This window comes from Panthera tigris, chromosome X (genome assembly GCF_018350195.1).
Source record: "Panthera tigris isolate Pti1 chromosome X, P.tigris_Pti1_mat1.1, whole genome shotgun sequence".
Classification (NCBI taxonomy): Eukaryota; Metazoa; Chordata; class Mammalia; order Carnivora; family Felidae; genus Panthera; species Panthera tigris.
The window spans coordinates 61,258,967-61,271,284 of NC_056677.1; positions in this window are offsets into that span (position 1 = coordinate 61,258,967).

Consider the following 12,318-nt stretch of genomic DNA (forward strand, 5'->3'; position numbering starts at 1 on the left):
AGATGAAGACACAAGTTACCAATAATGGGAATGAAAAATGGGACATCACCATATAGTATAGTGATATGACAAAGATAGTAAGGGATTATTATTAACAACTTTATATTAAATATATTATACAACTTAGACAAAATAGAAAAATTATTTGAAAGGCACATACTATCAAGGCTTACTCAATAAATAATCTAAAAAGCCCTATATCTAAAGAAAAAGGGCTAGAGAAGATGGCGGCGTAGGAGGACGCGGGGCTCACCGCGCGTCCTGCCGATCACTTAGATTCCACCTACACCTGCCTAAAGAACCCAGAAAACCACCAGAGGATTAGCAGAAGGGAGTCTCCGGAGTCAAGCGCAGACTAGAGGCCCACGGAAGAGGGTAGGAAGGGCGGCGAGGCGGTGCGCGCTCCACGGACTGGCGGGAGGGAGCCGGGGCGGAGGGGCGGCTCGCCGGCCAAGCAGAGCCCCCGAGTCTGGCTGGCAAAAGCGGAGGGGCCGGACACACTGTGTTCCGACAGCAAGCGCGACTTAGCGTCTGGGAGGTCAGAAGTTAACAGCTCTGCGCGGAAAGCGGGAAGGCTGGAGGACAAAGGGAGGGAGAGCTGCTGAGCCCCCGGACGGCAGAGCTCAGCTTGGCGGGGAACAAAGGCGCCAGCGCCATCTCCCCCGCCCATCCCCCAGCCAAAATCCCAAAGGGAACCAGTTCCTGCCAGGGAACTTGCTCGCTCCGCGCAAACACCCAACTCTGTGCTTCTGCGGAGCCAAACCTCCGGCAGCGGATCTGACTCCCTCCCGCTGCCACAGGGCTCCTCCTGAAGTGGATCACCTAAGGAGAAGCGAGCTAAGCCTGCCCCTCCAGCCCCCGTGCACCTTGCCTACCCACCCCAGCTAATACGCCAGATCCTCAGCAACACAAGCCTGGCAGTGTGCAAGTAGCCCAGACGGGACACGCCACCCCACAGTGAATCCCGCCCCTAGGAGAGGGGAAGAGAAGGCACACACCAGTCTGACTGTGGCCCCAGCAGTGGGCTGGGGGCAGACATCGGGTCGGACTGCGGCCCCGCCCACTAACTCCAGTTATACACCACAGCACAGGGGAAGTGCCCTGCAGGTCCTCACCACGCAAGGGACTCTCCAAAATGACCAAACCGAAGAATTCCCCTCAGAAGAATCTCCAGGAAATAACAACAGCTAATGAACTGATCAAAAAGGATTTAAACAATATAACAGAAAGTGAATTTAGAATAATAGTCATAAAATTAATCGCTGGGCTTGAAAACAGCATACAGGACAGCAGAGAATCTCTTGCCACAAAGATCGAGGGACTAAGGAACAGTCACGAGGAGTTGAAAAACGCTTTAAACGAATTGCAAAACAAAATGGAATCCACGATGGCTCGGCTGGAAGAGGCAGAGGAGAGAATAGGTGAACTAGAAGATAAAGTTATGGAGAAAGAGGAAGCTGAAAGAAAGAGAGACAAAAAAATCCAGGAGTATGAGGGGAAAATTAGAGAACTAAGTGATACACTAAAAAAAAATAATATACGCATAATTGGTATCCCAGAGGAGGAAGAGAGAGGGAAGGGTGCTGAAGGGGTACTTGAACAAATTATAGCTGAGAACTTCCCTGAACTGGGGAAGGAAAAAGGCATTGAAATCCAAGAGGCACAGAGAACTCCCTTCAGACGTAACTTGAATCGATCTTCTGCACGACATATCATAGTGAAACTGGCAAAATACAAGGATAAAGAGAAAATTCTGAAAGCAGCAAAGGATAAACGTGCCCTCACATATAAAGGGAGACCTATAAGACTCGTGACTGATCTCTCCTTTGAAACTTGGCAGGCCAGAAAGGCTTGGCACGATATCTACAGTGTGCTAAACAGAAAAAATATGCAGCCGAGAATCCTTTATCCAGCAAGTCTGTCATTTAGAATAGAAGGAGAGATAAAGGTCTTCCCAAACAAACAAAAACTGAAGGAATTTGTCACCACGAAACCAGCCCTACAAGAGATCCTAAGGGGGATCCTGTGAGACAAAGTACCAGAGACATCACTACAAGCATAAAACATACAGACATCACAATGACTCTAAACCCATATCTTTCTATAATAACACTGAATGTAAATGGATTAAATGCACCAACTAAAAGACATAGGGTATCAGAATGGATAAAAAAACAAGACCCATCTATTTGCTGTCTACAAGAGACTCATTTTAGATCTGAGGACACCTTTAGATTGAGAGTGAGGGGATGGAGAACTATTTATCATGCTCCTGGAAGCCAAAAGAAAGCTGGAGTAGCCATACTTATATCAGACAAACTAGACTTTAAATTAAAGGCTGTAACAAGAGATGAAGAAGGGCATTATATAATAATCACAGGGTCTATCCATCAGGAAGAGCTAACAATTATAAATATCTATGCACTGAATACAGGAGCCCCCAAATATATAAAACAATTACTCAAAACATAAGCAACCTTATTGATGAGAATGTGGTAATTGCAGGGGACTTTAACACTCCACTTACAGAAATGGATAGATCATCTAGACACACGGTCAATAAAGAAACAAGGGCCCTGAATGATACATTGGATCAGATGGACTTGACAGATATATTTACAACTCTGCATCCCAAAGCAACAGAATATACTTTCTTCTTGAGTGCACATGGAACATTCTCCAAGATAGATCACATTCTGGGTCACAAAATAGCCCTTCATAAGTTTACAAGACTTGAAATCATACCATGCATACTTTCAGACCACAATGCTATGAAGCCTGAAATCAACCACAGGAAAAAGTCTGGAAAACCTCCAAAAACATGGAGGTTAAAGAACACCCTATTAAAGAATGAATGGGTCAACCAGGCAATTAGAGAAGAAATTAAGAAATATATGGAAACAAATGAAAATGAAAAGACAACAATCCAAACGCTTTGGGATGCAGCGAAGGCAGTCCTGAGAGGAAAATACATTGCAATCCAGGCCTATCTCAAGAAACAAGAAAAATCCCAAATACAAAATCTAACAGCACACCTAAAGGAAATAGAAGCAGAACAGCAAAGGCAGCCTAAACCCAGCAGAAGAAGAGAAATAATAAAGATCAGAGCAGAAATAAACAATATAGAATCTAAAAAAACTGTAGAGCAGATCAACGAAACCAAGAGTTGGTTTTTTGAAAAAATAAACAAAATTGACAAACCTCTAGCCAGGCTTCTCAAAAAGAAAAGGGAGATGACCCAAATAGATAAAATCATGAATGAAAATGGAATGATTACAACCAATCCCTCAGAGATACAAACAATTATCAGGGAATACTATGAAAAATTATATGCCAGCAAATTGGACAACCTGGAAGAAATGGACAAATTTCTAAACACCCACACTCTTCCAAAACTCAATCAGGAGGAAATAGAAAGCTTGAACAGACCCAGAACCAGCGAAGAAATTGAATCGGTTATCAAAAATCTCCCAACAAATAAGAGTCCAGGACCAGATGGCTTCCCAGGGGAGTTCTACCAGACATTTAAAGCAGAGATAATACCTATCCTTCTCAAGCTATTCCAAGAAATAGAAAGGGAAGGAAAACTTCCAGACTCATTCTATGAAGCCAGTATTACTTTGATTCCTAAGCCAGACAGAGACCCAGTAAAAAAAGAGAACTACAGGCCAATATCCCTGATGAATATGGATGCAAAAATTCTTAATAAGATACTAGCAAATCGAATTCAACAGCATATAAAAAGAATTATTCACCATGATCAAGTGGGATTCATTCCTGGGATGCAGGGCTGGTTCAACATTCGCAAATCGATCAACGTGATACATCACATTAACAAAAAAAAAGAGAAGAACCATATGATCCTGTCAATCGATGCAGAAAAGGTCTTTGACAAAATCCAGCACCCTTTCTTAATAAAAACCCTTGAGAAAGTCGGGATAGAAGGAACATACTTAAAGATCATAAAGGCCATTTATGAAAAGCCCACAGCTAACATCATCCTCAACGGGGAAAAACTGAGAGCTTTTTCCCTGAGATCAGGAACACGACAGGGATGCCCACTGTCACCGCTGCTGTTTAATATAGTGCTGGAAGTTCTAGCATCAGCAATCAGACAACAAAAGGAAATCAAAGGCATCAAAATTGGCAAAGATGAAGTCAAGCTTTCGCTTTTTGCAGATGACATGATATTATACATGGAAAATCCGATAGACTCCACCAAAAGTCTGCTAGAACTGATACATGAATTCAGCAAAGTTGCAGGATACAAAATCAACGTGCAGAAATCAGTTGCATTCTTATACACTAACAATGAAGCAACAGAAAGACAAATGAAGAAACTGATCCCATTCACAGTGGCACCAAGAAGCATAAAATACCTAGGAATAAATCTAACCAAAGATGTAAAAGATCTGTATGCTGAAAACTATAGAAAGCTTATGCAGGTAATTGAAGAAGATATAAAGAAATGGAAAGACATTCCCTGCTCATGGATTGGAAGAATAAATATTGTCAAAATGTCAATACTACCCAAAGCTATCTACACATTCAATGCAATCCCAATCAAAATTGCACCAGCATTCTTCTCGAAACTAGAACAAGCAATCCTAAAATTCATATGGAACCACAAAAGGCCCCGAATAGCCAAAGTAATTTTGAAGAAGAAGACCAAAGCAGGAGGCATCACAATCCCAGACTTTAGCCTCTACTACAAAGCTGTCATCATCAAGACAGCATGGTATTGGCATAAAAACAGACACATAGACCAATGGACTAGAATAGAAACCCCAGAACTAGACCCACAAACGTATGGCCAACTCATCTTTGACAAAGCAGGAAAGAACATCCAATGGAAAAAAGACAGTCTCTTTCACAAATGGTGCTGGGAGAACTGGACAGCAACATGCAGAAGGTTGAAACTAGACCACTTTCTCACACCATTCACAAAAATAAACTCAAAATGGATAAAGGACCTGAATGTGAGACAGGAAACCATCAAAACCTTAGAGGAGAAAGCAGGAAAAGACCTCTCTGACCTCAGCCGTAGCAATCTCTTACTCGGCACATCCCCAAAGGCAAGGGAATTAAAAGCAAAAGTGAATTACTGGGACCTTATGAAGATAAAAAGCTTCTGCACAGCAAAGGAAACAACCAACAAAACTAAAAGGCAACCAACGGAATGGGAAAAGATATTTGCAAATGACACATCGGACAAAGGGCTAGTATCCAAAATCTATAAAGAGCTCATCAAACTCCACACCCGAAAAACAAATAACCCAGTGAAGAAATGGGCAGAAAACATGAATAGACACTTCTCTAAAGAAGACATCCAGATGGCCAACAGGCACATGAAAAGATGTTCAACGTCGCTCCTTATCAGGGAAATACAAATCAAAACCACACTCAGATACCACCTCACGCCAGTCAGAGTGGCCAAAATGAAGAAATCAGGAGACTATAGATGCTGGAGAGGATGTGGAGAAACAGGAACCCTCTTGCACTGTTGGTGGGAATGCAAATTGGTGCAGCCGCTCTGGAAAGCAGTGTGGAGGTTCCTCAGAAAATTAAAAATAGACCTACCCTATGACCCAGCAATAGCACTGCTAGGAATTTATCCAAGGGATACAGGAGTACTGATGCATAGGGGCACCTGTACCCCAATGTTTATAGCGGCACTCTCAACAATAGCCAAATTATGGAAAGAGCCTAAATGTCCATCAACTGATGAATGGATAAAGAAATTGTGGTTTATGTACACAATGGAATACTACGTGGCAATGAGAAAAAATGAAATATGGCCTTTTGTAGCAACATGGATGGAACTGGAGAGTGTGATGCTAAGTGAAATAAGCCATACGGAGAAAGACAGATACCATATGGTTTCACTCTTATGTGTATCCTGAGAAACATAACAGAAACCCATGGGGGAGGGGAAGGAAAAAAAAAAAAAAAAGCGGTTAGAGTGGGAGAGAGCCAAAGCATTAGAGACTGTTAAAAACTGAGAACAAACTGAGGGTTGATGGGGGGTGGGAGGGAGGGCAGGGTGGGAGAGAGGGCAGGGTGGGTGATGGGTATTGAGGAGGGCACCTTTTGGGATGAGCACTGGGTGTTGTATGGAAACCAATTTGACAGTAAATTTCATATATTAAAAAAGAAAAAAAAAATAAATAAATAAAAAGAAAAAAAAAAAAAAAGAAAAAGGAATTAATGAATAGTAAGTTTCCCAGGAAATAAACAAACCCAGATGCCTCTGCTGCTGATTTCTATCAAACATTTAAGGAAGAAATAAAATTCTACATGATTTTTCCAAGAATAATCCACCCTAACTCATTTTATGAGATCAACACTAGCCTAATACTAAAAATATGACCAATATAAAGTACTTATCAATACACCCCATGAATATAGATGCCAAAATCATTAACAAATATTAGCAAGTCCTATCCAGAAATATATAAAAAAGAAATTACTTCATGACTAGGTGGGATTTATGTCAGAATTCCAAGGTTGGTTTAACATTAGATAAACAATATAATTCACCATATTAAGAAACTTAAAGGGAAAACCATATGATTATTTCAAATGATACATATTAAATATTTGACATTATTCAATATTCATTCATAACAAAAACTCTCAACCCCATATAAGAAATATAAGGAAATTTTCTCAACCCAATAAAGTTCATTTATAAAAAACATACAGCTAATAGTAAACCTAACAGGGAGAAAACTGGAACACTTACCCCTAAAATTAGGATTAGGCAGAAATATCCTCTCTATTCTCTTCTGTATCCTAGGTCCTACCAATATAATGAGCAATAAAAGGGGTAAAATGCATAAATATTAGAAAGGAAAATGTGAAACATGTAACAGATGATGTTAGTATCTCTATCGAAATCCCCATGGACTCTACCAAAAAATGAGACATTGAGAAGTTAGATAGCCTACCTAAATTCACATATTGTTTTAGTGGAACAAAGTGTAGTGGGCGCACATAACAAGGACAACTTTTCTGATGGATTTATGGGTTCAAAGAAGGCTTTCTGGAGGAAATTAAATCTAAAGAGAAGTATAAAAGATGAAGAAGGAATATCAAGCAAATGGAGGTGAAAGATAGTGTTTAGGATGGGGTGATGGTCATGTGTTCTCCAGAGAGAACTAAAAAATAAGTAGCCTGAATGTTGGTAGTTTGGATAGATCAGTGTTTGGCAGGAAGCTGTGGTTGGTGGCCTGAATGCTTGGAATTATTTTATGGGGGTTTGGGTTTTTATGCAGAAAGCATAGGGACATTGTTCATCAGGAAGTGACAAGGGGATAGTATGATTAAATCAGTAAAATCATACAGTGCTCTGCCAAATAAAGGGTTACTTACTTGATGGGAGTTTTATAGAACTTGACTGATGTTTGGATTTTGAGGAGGTGGAGTTTAATCCTCCACAAAGGGAGGTGCCTGCGTGGATGTTGGAGCCATCAATAGAAAGAATTCAGAAAGAGAAAACGTGGAGAAAAATTCAATGCATGTCACTCTAATGTTTCTGTGTAGGAACTACTTCCTCCTGTAATGCAGGAGTCTCATTTCATTTGTAGTCCCATTACATTCATAACATAATCCTCCCTAACTCATTTTATGTTACATGTTTCACATTTTCCTTCCTCTAGTAATGCAGCTAGAGCCCAACTCTAGAAAAATTTTTGAGTCTTACTTTATTAGACAATTTGGTGTGGCTTAGCTATCCTCTGAAAATGTGTTGAAGTTTCAGAAGCTGGCTGATGGGCTCATGGGCCAGTATGAAGTCATCTGGGATGAAATAACTAAAAATGATCAAATTTCAGACCCTCATGTTGGCTGCTGTGATAGGTAAGAAACAGCTTGATCAGGACAACTTTCTCTACTTCTCTGAGTTTTTTTTATTTTTTTGATGTTTATTCTCAATTTAAGTGATTTCTACTCTTAAGTTTTTATTCTACTACCTTGTTCTTTTTTCCACCTTCTTTATGGAGGTAGTCTAGTTCATTAATTTTAAACATTTATCATTTTCCAGTATAGGCATGATAGCTATAATGTTTTTCTCTACAAGCTATTACAGTTGCATCAAATTTTGATATGTGGTGTTTTCATTATTGTTCAGTTTGAAATATTTTCTTATTTCCCTTGGCATTTCTTCCTTGACCCTATATTATTTCAATGTGTGTTACTAAGTTTCTAAATTTGGGGGAATTTTATAGATATCTCATTGCTATTGATTTATAATTTTTTTAGTATTTATTCATTTTTGAGAGACAGAGAGAGACAGAGTGCAAGTGGGGGAGGAGCAGAGAGTGGGAGACACAGAATCTGAAGCAGGCTCCAGACTCTGAGCTCTCAGCACAGAGCTGACATGGGGCTTGAACCCATGAACCATGAAATCCTTATCTGAGTTGAAGTCAAACTGTTATCCAACTGAGCCACCCAGGCTTCCCTTATTGCTATTTTAATTTTATTTTATTATTATCTGAAAACAAGCACTGTATGCCTAAAATCCTTTTAAATATATATTAAGTGTATTCTATGCTCAGCATATTGTCAATATTGGTGAATGATCCATATGCACTTGAAAATAAGTATGATCTATATTGTGTAGGGGAGTGCTCTATAAATGTCAGTCAGGTCAAGTTGCTTGATAATGTTTCTTAAATATTCCATATCCATATCTTGCTCTCAAAGGTACAGGTTCAGCTAAAATACAGATTAGATTGACCCAGCCCCTCATACTATGGCTTGACAGAAGGAGCCATGTCTTTTTTGTGAAAGTATATTTTTATTTCTTTCTCTACTTGTATTTTACATACATATCCAATGTATCTTTTAAAAATACTGGATATATGAAGAATCAAACAATTGTGGCTTATGGTCAAAAGAGTAAACAGTCAATATACCTAGACAAAATGTGGCCCAGATTATGGAATTATAAGACCAATTTGAAAATACTATTTTAATAAATATGTTAAAGGATCTAATGAAAAAGGTATTTCACTAAGATATTTCGAAAACAACACAGAGATATATTATAGTCAAAGTCCTGAAAAGTAATTTCTAAATAGCAGCCAGAGGAAAAAAGATACCTTATATATAGGGAAAAAATGATAAGTTTACATTGATTTTGCTTCAGAATCCATGGAACATGGTATATAATGGAAATATATATTCGAATTTTGTTGACTTAGAATTTCATGTGAAAAAAAAACTTCAAAAATAGGCAAGGTAAAAATATTTTCAGATGTAAACATTGAGAGATATTTTTTTTTCTACAGCAAGTCTGACTATACTAAATGCTCAAATAAATTCTTTAGAATAAAGGGAAATATTACCAGATGGGAAGTCTATATCTGCAGGAAGTTAAAAGAGCACCACAATTAGTAAATATATAAGAAATTTTTAAGCATCTTTATTTCAGATATAAATCTATCTATATATTTTAAAATATTTTAAGTACTGTAGACATTTTATTTTTTATGTTTATGTATTTTGACAGAAAGAGAGAGCATGAGGGGGGAAGGGGCAGAGACAGAGGGAGAGAGCGCTAACAGCACAGATCCTGATGCTGGGCTCGAACCCATGAAACATGAGATCATGATGTGAGCCAAAACCAAGTCAGTCACTTAACTGACTGAGCCACCCAAGTGCCCCAAATACTATAGACCTTTTAATCATTACTTTTAATGATGAAATCGCTACATTGTGGGGATTAATAACATGTGTGGAAGGAAAATATCTGACAAGTGTGCAAAAGATGTGAGGCATTGAGTTCCTTTGCTGGATATTGTGTTTTAGTTTATGAATATCTGTCAGCTTTCCCTTCCCAAAACAGACTTGGATTGAATCTCCCCCAAAGCAACAGAAGCAGAGCCTATGAAATGGGACTACAAATGTAAGCCTTCTGAAGTTTCCATGGGACTGCCTAGTCCTTGTCTTTCCTGAAGATCACATCCAGGCAGTGGTGAATTAGTAAACTGGCACTCCAGGGAAATAAAAGTTTTTACATGTAGTGTTTGCTTATTTTTATGTATTTTTATGTTATGTAAACTTATTTTTATGAGTCCAGTCCAGAAGACCTATGATTAATTTCAAGTTACTAATAGCTTAACAACCTGCTCATAAAATTCCTGATTATCAATTGACTGTCATGCACAGAACTAGGCATCTCCAATCCCACTGAGTCCACATCAAACACATTATTTCTCAATTTCACTGTATAATGTAGTTGTTTTTGGAGGTGGACAGCCTGGGATGGAATTCTCTCTCAATTATTCCAATGTGGGTGACTTTGGTTTGATACCTACCCGCCTTATACCTTAAAATCCTTGTCTATAAATTGGAGATAATGTTACTACATAAAATTCTTGTCTATAAATTGGAGATAATGTTACTACACACCTCATAGTTTTGTTATGAGCCTTAAATGTCATAACTTTCATAATGTTCAGAAATACATCTTTTCCTCGAACCCCTGCACAGCAGTATGGACAGAAAGGGAAAAGGTATCCAAAGGGAATGAACTAGAAGTTACACCTGAGGAATTCCATGTGTTTGTTCCCAAAGAATGTATACAAGAAATTGTCCTGTAGACTCACCTAATGGAAAATCTGCTTCATCTGCAGCAAGAAAAAGTCCCAGGGAGGGTATTCTAAACTGAGCATATTGGAAGAGGAGTTCACATGGCGGGAGGAGCTAAGGGAGCATCTTAAAAGAAATCAACCCCCCCACCTTGTCCCTGGAGGAAACTTCACAAATCAATATTCATCTATTCCTTTGCCATGAAACTATAATTAAAAACAGCATCTATTATGGATCAACAGAGCACTAGGGTGAGTCATCTCAGCTATGCTGATTGTGAGTAAAGTTCATGAGTCCAGTCCAGAAGACCTAATAGAATCTCTATCTATCTGTCTATCATCTATCTATCTATCTATCTATCTATCTATCTATCTATCTAGACCAAGCAAGGAGCGTAGCCAGGAATTTTAGAAGGCTCACTATTTTAGAAGATTGCCATATTTGTGTGGGTCCATTTCTGTACTCTTGTGTGTTGTGTCACTGAGGTATATGTATATTCCTTCACCAAAATAGCATCATCTTTATTACTGTTGCTTTATAGTTAGTATTAAAATCAGGTAGTGTGGTTTTTACAAATTTATTGTTTGTTTTCAGTTTTAGATATTTTTGTTCCTTTTCCATTTCAAATAACTTTTTTTGTAGTATCAGTCTATGTCTACAAAAAAAATCTGCTTTGATTGGTATTGCATTGAATCTACAGATCAGTTTCTAGAGAATTCACATATTTGTGATGTTGAGGATTCTAATCCTGAATGTAATATGTCTCTCCATTTTTAAGGTATCTTTTGATCTCCTTCATCAACTTTTTATACTTTTCAGCACAAATACCTTGCACACTGTTTGTTAGATTTATACCTAAGTATTTCATTTTTATTGGAGCAATCATAAGTGCTTTCAAATTTTTAATGTCAGTTTCCATTTATACATTGAAAGTATATTAAAATATGATTCATTTCTGTTTGTTGACTTATCTGGCAATCTTGCTAAGCTCACTTATTAGTTTTAGGAGATATTTGTAGAGTCTTTGGGATTTTATAAATGGATAATTATGTCACCTGAAAATAGAAACTATTTTATGTTTTTCTTTCCATAGGTATGTCTTTTATTTATTTTCCTTTCATTGTTACATTGGCTAAGATGTAGTTCAACGTATGTACTGAGAGTACATATCCTTGCCTTGTTCTTAATTTTAGGGGGGAAAGCATTATATCTTTTACCATTATGATAATATCTGTAGACCTTTTGTAAATGACCTTTATTAAAAGTTGAGAAAGATACTTTTTGTGATTAGTTTTTTAGAATTTTTATCATAAATATGGGTTGTATTCTGTCATATGGTTATTCTGAATTTACTGATATAACCATATGTTTTCTATTTATTAGAGATTCTATATGGTGGATTGCATTGATTTTCAAATATTGAACCAATCTTGCAATTCTGGGATAAATCTTAGTCACGGCATATTATTCTTATAACATGTTGCCATATACAAATTGTGAATATTTTGCTGAAAGCTTTTGCCTTTATGTTTCTGAGGGAAAATAAATTGTTCTATATATTGTTCTATAATTTTCACTTATTTTACTGTCTGGCTTTGGAATTCTGGCCTCATAAAATGAATTGGGAACTGTTCCCTCCTTTTCTTTTACTGTTCTTTAGAAGTAATTATGTAGAATTAGCCTTAATTATTTTGAAGGTATTTGGTGGAATTTTCTAGTTAA